Source organism: Heptranchias perlo, unplaced genomic scaffold, assembly GCF_035084215.1.
Source record: "Heptranchias perlo isolate sHepPer1 unplaced genomic scaffold, sHepPer1.hap1 HAP1_SCAFFOLD_201, whole genome shotgun sequence".
Taxonomy (NCBI): Eukaryota; Metazoa; Chordata; class Chondrichthyes; order Hexanchiformes; family Hexanchidae; genus Heptranchias; species Heptranchias perlo.
Window position 1 is genome coordinate 11,238 of NW_027139217.1, and position 10,554 is coordinate 21,791.

Sequence of the window (10,554 nt, forward strand, 5' to 3'; positions counted from 1 at the left end):
CAGAGTGAACTGTGAACACAGTCAGCACTTTCATTTGGTGAGTGTGGGAATGAGGTGTGGAGAGGGAAGGAGGTGCTCAGTGATTTAGGGACTAGAAACTAATCTATCAACACTAAAACTTAAATAAAAAATACATAACATTTTTTAAAAAGACTAAGTAATCGCTAATTATTTTGAAATTAAGCTAAATCCATTTACTCAATATAATCTAGATCTCAAGTGATTCTATTAGTCCTAGAAATAAACTACTGATTAAATAAATAAAAACTAGAAATGTCAGCGCAGGCCGTGTGTCGGGACTGTAATATGTGGGAGTTTGTGGACGGTGAGACTCTCCCGGATTGCCACATCTGCAGTAAATGTCTCCGGCTTGAGACACTCCGGCTCAGAGTCTTTGAGCTGGAGCCCGAGTTCGAGACACTCTGACACTTAAGGGAGGGGGAGGTAGAGAAGGAGGTCCCACAGACACTGGTCCGATCCAACAGGTACGAGGTACTTGATAACTGTGAGGATAAGGATGAGGCTGCTGGGAGGAAGCCCAGGATGCTGACCAGGGCATCATGGAGCATGAGGCAGTCCAAGGGGGAGGGAGGATCAGAATGGAATGGTTTTACTCATAGGGAATTCTATCATCAGGGGGATCGATAGACTCCTCTGCTGTCGCGACCGAGAGTCCAGGAGGGTGTGTTGTTTATCTGGTGCAAGGGTAAAGGACATCTCAGAGCAACTGGAGAGGAACTTGGAAAGGGAGGGGGAGGATCCAGTTGTTCTGGTCCATGTTGGGACCAATGACATAAGGAAGAACGAGGAGGAGGTCCTGCTAAGGGAATATCAGAAGCTCGGAACTAAATTAAAGAGCAGGACCCCACGGGAGGTAATCTCAGGTTTACTACGTGAGCCACGTGCTAATTGGCCCAGGGATAGGCAGATCAGGAAGGTGACTGTGTGGCTGGAAGACTGGTGTGGGAAGGAGGGGTTCCATTTCATGGGACATGGGCACCAGTACTGGGACAGGAAGGAGCTGTACCCCCGGGACGGGAAGGAGCTGTACCCCCGGGACGGGAAGGAGCTGTACCCCCGGGACGGGAAGGAGCTGTACCCCCGGGACGGGAAGGAGCTGTACCCCCGGGACGGGAAGGAGCTGTACCCCCGGGACGGGAAGGAGCTGTACCCCCGGGACGGGAAGGAGCTGTACCCCCGGGACGGGAAGGAGCTGTACCCCCGGGACGGGAAGGAGCTGTACCCCCGGGACGGGAAGGAGCTGTACCCCCGGGACGGGAAGGAGCTGTACCCCCGGGACGGGAAGGAGCTGTACCCCCGGGACGGGAAGGAGCTGTACCCCCGGGACGGGAAGGAGCTGTACCCCCGGGACGGGAAGGAGCTGTCTCACTGGGATGGGAAGGAGCTGTACCCCCGGGACGGGAAGGAGCTGTACCCCCGGGACGGGAAGGAGCTTTACCCCCGGGACGGGAAGGAGCTGTACCCCCGGGACGGGAAGGAGCTGTACCCCCGGGACGGGAAGGAGCTGTCCCACTGGGACGGGAAGGAGCTGTACCCCCGGGACGGGAAGGAGCTGTACCCCCGGGACGGGAAGGAGCTGTACCCCCGGGACGGGAAGGAGCTGTACCCCCGGGACGGGAAGGAGCTGTACCCCCGGGACGGGAAGGAGCTGTACCCCCGGGACGGGAAGGAGCTGTACCCCCGGGACGGGAAGGAGCTGTACCCCCGGGACGGGAAGGAGCTGTACCCCCGGGACGGGAAGGAGCTGTACCCCCGGGACGGGAAGGAGCTGTACCCCCGGGACGGGAAGGAGCTGTACCCCCGGGACGGGAAGGAGCTGTACCCCCGGGACAGAAAGGAGCTGTTCCACTGGGACAGGCTCCACCTGAACCGGAATGGGATCAGAGTCTGAGCGGAGAGGATAAATGGGGCGGAGGAGAAGGCTTTAAACTAGCAAGATGGGGGGAGGGTCTGGGACAATAATAAAAGTCTGAAGATAAAAGAAACAGGAGATGAGTGTAAAGGTCGGACCAGGGTCAGGAATAAAGATAACATAAACGGTCAAGGAACAAATACAGTTATAAACCAGAGTATAAAAGGACTGTTAAAAATAGAGCCAGAGCAGTAACTAATAAAGATGATTTAAACAGTCCATCCAGCAATGTACACGGTGCCCAAAATAAAACAGGGGAACTGGAGGCAATAATCCGTAGTGAGGAACCAGGTGTAATGGGAATAACTGAAACACGGCTACAGAAAGGACAGGACTGGCAACCAAATATTGCAGGTTATAACATAATCAGAAAGGACAGGGAGGAAGAAGGGAGTGGAGTAGCTGTAATAATTAGAGATAATTAAAAAGGGACATAACTAACAGAAGGATAGAAACAGAATCCATATGGATTGAAATAAAAGATAAGAAGGGATCGACCCCACTAATAGGGGTTTACTGCAGACCACCTAATAGTGGAAAGGAGGTGGAGGAAGAAACCTGTAAACAAATATGTGAAATGAGTGAAGGACATAGAATAATAACCATGGGAGATTTTAACTCTCCCCAAATAAACTGACAAGAGGAGACAGGTAAAGGGGTCCAGGGAGTGGGGGTTTTACAGTGTGTTCAGGACTCCTTTCTTACCCAGTATGTGAGAAGCCCAACAAGAAAGGAAGCAGTGCTGGATCCAGTAATGGGAAATGAACCAGAGCAGATCAGGGAAATAAGTGTCGGGAAACATCAAGGCAATAGCGATCACAACATAATAAAGTTGAAGATAAATATTGAGAAGGACATCAGTAAGACAAAGTCATAGATTGGAAAAAAGCTGATTTTCACAGGATGAGAATGGAACTTGGGAAAATAAAGAGGAAATATTTCCTGAAACAAAGAAACAGAAGAGCAGTGGGAAACATTTCAAACGGTGATCAATAGAGTCCAGGAGAAATACATCCCAGTAAAAAGCAAGAACAAACTAACCAGTAATGATACACCATGGATGAATAAAGAAATAAGGGTAAAATTGTAACTTAAGAAAAAGGCATCGTCTGAATTATAGACAATAAAGGAGAGGAGGAGAAAAGGGAACACAAAAAGGTTTGGAAAGAAGTCAATCAAATAATTAAGAAAAGCAAAGAGAAATTACAAACATAATTTATCAAGGAATATAAAAAGAAATAATAAAATATTCTACAGACACATAAATAACAAAAGAAAAATCAGGATAGGCACAGGGCCATAAGGAGATAAACACGGTAAACTCACAGGTAATGACAGTGAAATGGCAGAAATATTAAATAATTATTTTGCCTCAGTATTTCCCAGGGAGACTAACACGGTGGGCAGGACATTAGAAGAAGAGATCAAAAAATATAGAAAGACATTTAAGATCGAAAGGGGGAGATAATTGATAAACTGATCAAACTTAGAGAGGATAAAACCCCTGGTCCGGATGGATTGCATCCACGAATATTAAAAGAAGTTAGGGAAGAGATAGCAGAGGCACGATTACATATATATAAACATTCATTAGAAAAGGGAATAGTGCCAGAGGACTGGCGGACAGTTAATGTGATTCCTATATTTAAAAAGGGAGATAGAACAAGTCCAGGGAACTCTAGGCCAATTAGCTTAACGTCGGTGGGAGGAAAGATAATGGAATCTTTACTCAAAGATGTAATAAAAAAAATCTAGAAACTGAAAATATAATAAAGAACAGTCAGGATGGATTTCAGAAGGGAAGGTCATGCTTGACCAAACTTATTGAATTCTTTGAAGAAATAACAGAAAGAGTAGACTAGGGTAATGTAGTAGATGTAATATATTTGGATTTTCAAAAGGCCTTTGATAAGGTACCACATTGTAGATTCATGACTAAGGTCAGAGCATGTGGAGTCAGGGGACAGGTAACAGAATGGATAACAAGCTGGCTACAAAACAGAAAACAGAGAGTAGGGGTTAAAGGTAGTTACTCAGACTGGCAAAAGGTGGGAAGTGGTGTTCCCCAGGGATCGGTGCTGGGACCACTGTTGTTCACCATTTACATCAACGATTTGGACTCAGGAATCGGAAGTACAATTTCAAAATTTGTGAACGACACCAAATTGTGGGGTATAGTTAATGCCGAAGAGGACTGTGACAAAATACAGGAAGACATCAAGAAACTTGCAGAATGGGCGTGTAATTGGCAAATAAATTTCAATATAGATAAGTGTGAGCTGGAACATTTTGTTCGGAAGAATAAGGAGGCCCCATAGTGCTGGGTAGAGGAGCAGAGGGATCTGGGGGTACAGATACACAAAATCACTACAAGTAGCGACACAGGTTAACAAGGCCATAAAAAAGCAAACCAATCACTGGGGTTCATTTCTAGAGGGATAGAATTGAAAAGCAGAGAAGTTATGTTAAACTTGTATCAAACCTTGGTTAGACCACACTTGGAGTAATGTGAACAGTTCTGGTCTCCATATTATGAAAAGGATATAGAGGCACTGGAGAAGGTGCAAAAAAGATTTACGAGGATGATACCAGAACTGAGAGGTTTACCTATCAGGGAAGATTGAACAGGCTGGGGTGCTCTCCTTTAGAAAAGAGAAGACTCAGGGGTGACCTGAAAGAGATCTTTAAGATTATGAAAGGGTTTGTTAGAGTCGACGTAGAGATGTTTCCACTTGCGGGGGAGACCAGAACTAGGGGCCATAAATATAAGATAGTGACTAAGATAGATACAAAAATTGGCCGTGTAGTTGATGGTGAAGAGGATAGCTGTAGACTCCAAGAAGATATCAATGGGTTGGTGGAGTGGGCGGAAAAGTGGCAAATGGAGCTCAACCCGGAGAAGCTTGAGGTAGTGCACTTAGGGAGGGCAAACAGTAAAAGGGAATACGCAGTAAACGGGAATATATTGAGAGGGGCAGAGGAAGTGAGAGACCTTGGAGTGCATGTGCACAGGTCCCTGAAGGTGACAGTACAGGTAGATAAGGTTGTGAAGAAGACATACGGAATGCTCTCCATTATTAGCCGAGGTATAGAATACAAAAGCAGGGATGTAATGATGGAACTGTATAAAACGCTGGTAAGGCCACAGCTGGAGTATTGTGCGTAGTTCTGGTCACCACATTACAGGAAGGATGTAATTGCTCTGGAGAGAGTGCAGAGAAGATTTACAAGAATGTTGCCAGGGCTTGAAAATTGCAGCTACGAGGAGAGATTGGATAGGCTGGGGTTGTTTTCCTTGGAGCAGAGGAGGCTGAGGGGAGACTTGATTGAGGTGTACAAAATTATGAGGGGCCCAGATAGAGTAGACAGGAAGTACCTGATTCCCCTAGCGGAGAGTTCAAGAACTAGAGGACATAGATTTAAGCTGATTGACGGAAGGATTAGAGGAGACATGAGGAAAAACTTTTTTACCCAGAGGGTGGTGGGTGTATGGAATTCACTGCCCGAATTGGTGGTAGAGGCAGGGACCCTCAACTCTTTTAAAAGTACCTGGACCTGCACCTAAAGTGCTGTAAGCACTGTTCACCTACTTCACAAAACCTGCTCCTGATGTAACGCTGGGGTAAACGCTCTGCTCTACATATTAATGGAGGGGAATTCATGGAGATCTTTACCCAGAGAGTGGTGAGAATGTGGAATTCACTACCGCATGGAGTGGGTGAGATGAATCACATCGATGAATTGAAGCTCGATGAGTACATGAGGGAGAAAGGAATAGAAGGATATGCTGATAGGGTGAGATGAAGTCAGGTCGTGTGGAACAGAAACCCGTTGGGCCGAATGGCCTGTTTCTGTCCCTTCAATGTAATTCTATGTCTGTAATTCATGGGCTGTGTCTGCATGGTTTGAGATCTGCTCACTCTCTGTGTCCGTTCCTGTTTGTTCTTCCCTCCCTCAAACCTCTTAGTCCCAGTTATTGACATTCTGAAATGTACCCCCCGCAATGGATCTGCAATATTTACTAAAGATGGAAGGACTTGATTTCCTCATTCTTCCCTCCTCTCTCCCCAGAACCTTTCTGCTTGCTCTGTTATTTACAGGATTCTGAAAGATATTCCTCCCTCCCCTCCTTCTCACCATGGGTTTCTACTTCCTGTCCAGTCTGCAATGAGCAGCACCCAAACAAGTGGCCATTGGCCGTGCTCCGGACCTGACCGATTATCTCCAGACACAATCCAAGTAGCTCAGAAACACCTCCCTCTGACTGTGGTCCATCAGAGTGACTCCCGAAACCTCATCCCCCTCCCCAGGCAGCTCACAGTTTCAGTTTCGTGCCGATGTCTCTTTCTCTCTGGAGGATTCCCACAGCCCCCAGGATACGGTAACTGGTGAGTAAAGTTACCCCACAATAGCAGGCACCCATACAGTTCTGGTCAAAGTTGTATGTTTTACTGGGCATGGAGCTTCTATTAAATGAAGATTACATTGCTGTATATAAATATAGAAATTGGGATGTACGACATTGGCTAACCGGTTAAACTAAATTCAAGAATGTAAAGCAGAAATCTTTTTATTTTTGATGTTTGTTCCAGTATCATAGTAGTATGTTCCAGCACAGAAGGAGGCCGTTCGGCCCATCGTGCCTGTGCCGGCTCTTTGAACGATCTATCCAATTAGTCCCACTCCCCCTGCTCTTTCCCCATTGCCCTGTAGCTTTTTTCTCTTCAAATATTTATCCAATTCCACTTTGAAAGTTATTATTGAATCTGCTCCCACCGCCCTTTCAGGCAGTGAATTCCAGATCAGAACAACTCGCTGTGTAAAATAATCTTTCCTCATCTCCCCCCTGGGTCTTTTGCCGATCACCTTAAATCTGTGTCCTCTGGTTACTGACCCTTCTGCCACTGGAAACAGTTTCTCCTTATTTACTCCATCAAAACCCTTCATGATTTTGAACACCTCTATTAAATCTCCCCTTAACCTTCTCTGCTCTAAGGAGAACAATCCCAGCTTCTCCAGTCTCTCCACAGAACTGAAGTCCCTCATCCCTGGCACCATTCTAGTAAATTTCCTCTGCACCCTCTCTAAGGCCTTGACATCCTTCCTAAAGTGCAGTGCTCAGAATTGAACACAATACTCCAGCTGAGGCCTAACCAGTGTTTATAAAGGTTCAACATAACTTCCTTGCTTTTGTACTCTATGCCTCTATTTATAAATGTAAGGAATCTTACAACACCAGGTTATAGTCCAACAGTTTTATTTGAAAATCACAAGCTTTCGGAGGCTTTCTCCTTCGTCAGGTGAGTTTGTGATTCCTTGAAGGTTACCGCATATATAGTCAGAGAACAATGCCTGGTGATTACAGATAATCTTTCCAACTGCCCATTGTCAAGGCACTCAGACAGAGAGACAGTACATACAGGACTACTGAATATACAAACGGTCCGAACCCAAAGACAGAGAGAGAGAGAGAGAGAAACATCCGAAAGGAAGAGAAAGAGAGAGAATGACCAGTTGTATTAAAAACAGAGAACTCTTTTTTCGCTGGTGGGGTCACGTGTAGCGTGACATGAACCCAAGATCCCGGTTGAAGCCGTCCTCATGGGTGCGGAACTTGGCTATCAATTTCTGCTCGCCGATTTTGCATTGTCGTGTGTCTCGAAGGCCGCCTTGGAGAACGCTTACCCGAAGATCGGTGGCTGAATCGTTCGCAGCAAATTACCCAGCTTTCAGGAGAACAGCGTCCACGACACCACACAACCCTGCCACGGTAACCTCTGCAAGACATGCCAGATCATCGACACAGATACCACCATCACACGAGAGGACACCACCCACCAGGTACATGGTTCATACTCCTGTGACTCGGCCAACGTTGTCTACCTCATACGTTGCAGGAAACGATGCCCCAGAGCATGGTACATTGACGAGACCATGCAGACACTGCGACAACGGATGAACGGACACCGCGCAACAATCGCCAGTCAGGAGGGTTCCCTCCCAGTCGGGGAACACTTCAGCAGTCAAGGACATTCAGCCACCGATCTTCGGGTCAGCGTTCTCCAAGGCAGCCTTCGAGACACACGACAACGCAAAATCGTCGAGCAGAAATTGATAGCCAAGTTCCGCACCCATGAGGACGGCCTCAACCGGGATCTTGGGTTCATGTCCCCTCCTATTTCTCATCTCCATGCTGCCCCTTGGTGACATCATCCTAAAACCCAACGTCAGGTTCCACATGTACACTGATGACACCCAGCTCGACCCCTCCACCACCTCCCTCGACCCCTCCACTCTCTCTCATTTGTCACATTGTTTGTCCGACATCCAGGACTGGAGGAGCAAAAATTTCCTCCAATTAAATATTGGGGAGACTGAAGTCATTGTCTTCGGTCCCCGCCACAAACTCCGTTCCCCAGACCCCCGACTCCATCCCTCTCCCTGGCCACTGTCTGAGGCTGAACCAGACCGTTCACAACCTTGGGGTCCTATTTGACCCTGAGATGAGCTTCTGACCCCATATCCGCTCCATCACCCAGACCGCCTACTTCCCCCTCAGTAACATCGCCCGTCTCCGCCCCTCCCTCAGCTCATCTGCTGCTGAAACCCTCATCCGTGCCTCTGTTACCTCCAGACTGGACTATTCCAATGCTCTCCTGGACGGCCTCCCATCTTCCACCCTCCATAAACTTGAGCTCATCCAAAACTCTGCTACCCGTATCCTAACTCTCACCAAGTCCCGTTCACCCCTCACTGACCTACATTGGCTCCCGTTTTGGGAATGCCTCGATTTTAAAATTCCCATCCTTGTTTACAAATCCCTCCTTGGCTTCACCCCTCCCTATCTCTGTAACCTCCTCCAGCCCTACAACCCTCCGAGATCTCTGCACTCCTCCAATTCTGGCCTAGGCCCTAAGCTCTGGAATTCCCTCCCTAAACCTCTCTGCCTCTCTCTCCTCCTTTAAGATGCTCCTTAAAACCTACCTCTTTGACCAAGCTTTTGGTCACCTGTCCTAATATCTCCTCATATGGCTCGGTGTCAAATTATATTTCATAACGGTCCTGTGAAACGCCTTGGGCGATTTTGTCATGGAAGGTGCAGCACAGGAGGAGGCCATTCGGCCCATCGTGCCTGTGCCGGCTCTTTGAAAGAGCTATCCAATTAGTCCCATTCCCCTGCCCTTTCCCTAAAGCCCTGTAAATGTTTTCCCTTCAAGTGTTTATCCAATTCATGTAGTTTACAACAGTAAACAGCTGCTAGGATTGTCTTGGGAAGGAGATCCAAGTTGTTAAAAAAACCTGTTTTCCAGGAGATCAATAAATTTTTGCCTCAGTTGAGTTCTGAACTGCTTAAACCACTCGATGACAATTCTCCGTCTCTGATTCTTTACTTGCAGGCTCATCGCCTTCTCCTTCTCTAAAATAGCAGGCAATTCTTTCCAGTCTTTGATTAAGATAAACGGTGCTCTCATTAACTTCAGGAGTCGTAACGGGGCGTTCTGGAATACCGATGAGTTGCCACATTGTCCCGGCATCATGATGTCTTCAACAACTGGAACGGAGCCGGAAGAACAGGCTTCATAAATTCTGTAACATTCGGTATTTATTCCCACTGGGCACAACATGAGGTCACTTTGCAGCAAAGCTTCTTGGTACTTCTTTAAACTTTCACTTCTTTCCTGAGGTAGTCACTGTTCTCTAACCGAGATAAGACACATTGTATTGAGTCTCTCTCCTCTCAATATGTCCAGCATGATTTCCCTGGAGGAGCCTTTGTAGACAGTTCCGAGGAAGTTACACAAGTATGGCCTTGAAGAATGCAACATTAAATTGTTGAGATCCACAATGGGGAAGTTCCTGTAGGTTGCCACTCTCAGCAGCCACTGGTAAACATCCTCTTCATTTACCCAAGGGCTGTCATACACCAGAAAAATCAAATCAATAAATCCTCCGTGTTTTCTGAGGGAGGGCTCAATCCAGTCATTATTGCACTGCTCACTGCCAAGCAGAACTATAGCGACTTGTCGTAGTTTGTGTGTCTGAAGGAGTGTCTGTACATAGTGCAGCCACTGGGTGGTAAACTTGATCTTTCCTTCCTCTCTGCCATTCAGCACAAGCACCAGATTCTCAGTATCGAGCGGGATATGTCCAGGGACCACATCAGGACCAGTGTAGAATCTAAAATATCAATTTCCAGCCTTTAGCTCCCCTTCTCTCCAGTGAGCTGTCACATCACCTGGTGGAAGCTGGCCACCAAGAATTTGCTGCCAGAGGTAAAGTCCAATTGCAGCTTTGCTCCAGATCTGCACCTTCTTCTGTTTGGGTGGGTTTTGTAAAATTTGTTTCTGAAATCCCTGTAGCTGAGCTTTATGCTATAAAGCATCCTCTGTCTTCTCATCCTCTTCCCAGGGATTGCACTCAGTGTCTTGTTCGGACTGGTGCAAATCCCGTTGTTCTTCTATCTTCTGCCACGCAAGTGGACTGTCCTTTTTACGCTCCCTGGGAGCGGCCACCCTGTGGGCCCTGGAACTCTTCTGGCCTCTAAAGAAGACGATGTAAGCCACGTCAATGGAAAAGAAGCAGGAAACAAAAACCAGGAAGCATGCCGCCTGCTTCCACAT

General features: G+C 47.1%; 1 pseudogene; it reads right to left on the reverse strand.

The window, feature by feature from the left end:
* Positions 1-9,149: 9,149 nt before the first annotated feature.
* Positions 9,150-10,554, reverse strand: LOC137310048 (ribitol-5-phosphate xylosyltransferase 1-like; annotated as a pseudogene).